Source organism: Corvus brachyrhynchos, unplaced genomic scaffold, assembly GCF_000691975.1.
Source record: "Corvus brachyrhynchos isolate BGI_N302 unplaced genomic scaffold, ASM69197v1 scaffold340, whole genome shotgun sequence".
NCBI classification, from domain to species: domain Eukaryota; kingdom Metazoa; phylum Chordata; class Aves; order Passeriformes; family Corvidae; genus Corvus; species Corvus brachyrhynchos.
The window spans coordinates 1439790-1441406 of record NW_008235987.1 but is presented as its reverse complement, the minus strand read 5'-3'; positions in this window follow the sequence as shown (position 1 = coordinate 1441406).

Genomic DNA, 1617 nt, shown 5'->3' with positions numbered 1-1617 from the left:
GCCGCTCTCCGCCGTCCGCGGGGGAGGGAAGAGGCGCTGGTTTTGCCTGGAAAAGCCCGGTTTTCCACGGCATTCCGGGAGTCGCATCCCTGGCACAGCCAGCCCGACGCCACAGCGGCCCTAAAGTGAATGAGTAACCCCAAAACCCCGGCACGAACAGCGAGCGCTGCAATCGCGCCGGGTATTGGTTATTGTTTCCGTTTAATTATTGTCCCAATTATTAATTTAACTTAATTATTAACCCACCCGCGGAATGAACGGGCAATTAACCGTGCTGTTGACTTAGGGGCTGATGTACGGCCCGTTCTCCCGAGCCCTCGGTCCTGGCAGAGTCACCCAGTGGGATGGAGCCGTGTCCCACACGTTCCCTCTGCCCTCTGAACCCCACGTGCCTTGGGGAACATCCTGAAGGGCACCGCGGGCACGGGGAGGGGGTGGCACCGTGGGACAGGGACCCAGCCCCTTCCCACCTGCACCGGGCTGGGATTTACCATCCCACAGCCCCGGAATTGCTGCTGAAGGGAAACCACAGAAGTTTTTTAGGACAAGGGGGGCTGAGGGAGCAAGAGGGAAGGGAAAAAATCCCTCCTGGCAGCTTTTCAGGGCCCGAAGCCGGAGTGGAAATGCTTCCCTGCCCTTAATTGCTTCGAGAGCAGATGAATTTCTTGAAGAAACCGCAGCTGAAACGCGGCACAAATCACATCGTGCTGCTTGTGTTGGCTGCCTGCTGAAGGAGGGAAAAGGTCATCGTTTAGGGGATATTAAAAAGGGGAAAAAGCCATATTTTAGCGCTGTGCAGGAGGGGGCTGTGCTGCGTTTTCACAGCCACGGCCTGGAAATTCAAACCTGTTTGGCAAGAGGCAGAACGGGGCTCACAGCGAGAAAAGAGCTGGGAAAAGGCTCCAAATGATGGAGCTCACCCTGCCCCTGGATCCCTGGAAGTGTCCAAGGCCAGGCTGGACGGGGCTTGGAGCAGCCTGGGACAGTGGAAGGTGTCCCTGCCCATGGCAAGGGATGGGACTGGATGAGATTTAAGGTCCCTCCCCACCCAAACCGTAACAACATCAGCACCAAAAGCAGCAGAGCTCCCTGGAGCCCATGGAAAGGCTCCTGCTGATCCAGCGCCACCTGAGCTGGGCGTCCAAAGGCTCCCGTGGGCTCACAGAGCCGTGGCATTGGATGTCCGGGATTTCCGAAGGCAAATTGCCGCTTTTATGGTTTAATTCCGGGGTTTTTCTCCCTTTTCCAGCGGCATTTCCTTCAGAGCCGCGAGCCCACAGGACACGGAGCTGTCAGGCTCCCAAACAAACCTGGGGCTCTCCAAGGCTCTGCCACAGCTTTTGTGTCACCCTCTGCTGGGAGTGAAGGACCACGACAGCCCCTGGGCGCTGCTCAGGCCCCTCCGCGCTGCCCAGAGACCCCAGAAGAGAAGGAATTCCCATGGCAAGCTGCAGCACTCATTCCCAGAGGAGCCCGACGCCCATTTGTGGGATGCTCCCAGCCCAGGCTCTGCCAGAGGCTGCTGCGACGGTGGAAGGCGCTGGGAGATGCCGGAATGGGATCCAGCTCCAGGAGAGGCAGCAGCCCGGCCCTGCAAACACTCGGACATTGTTGGGA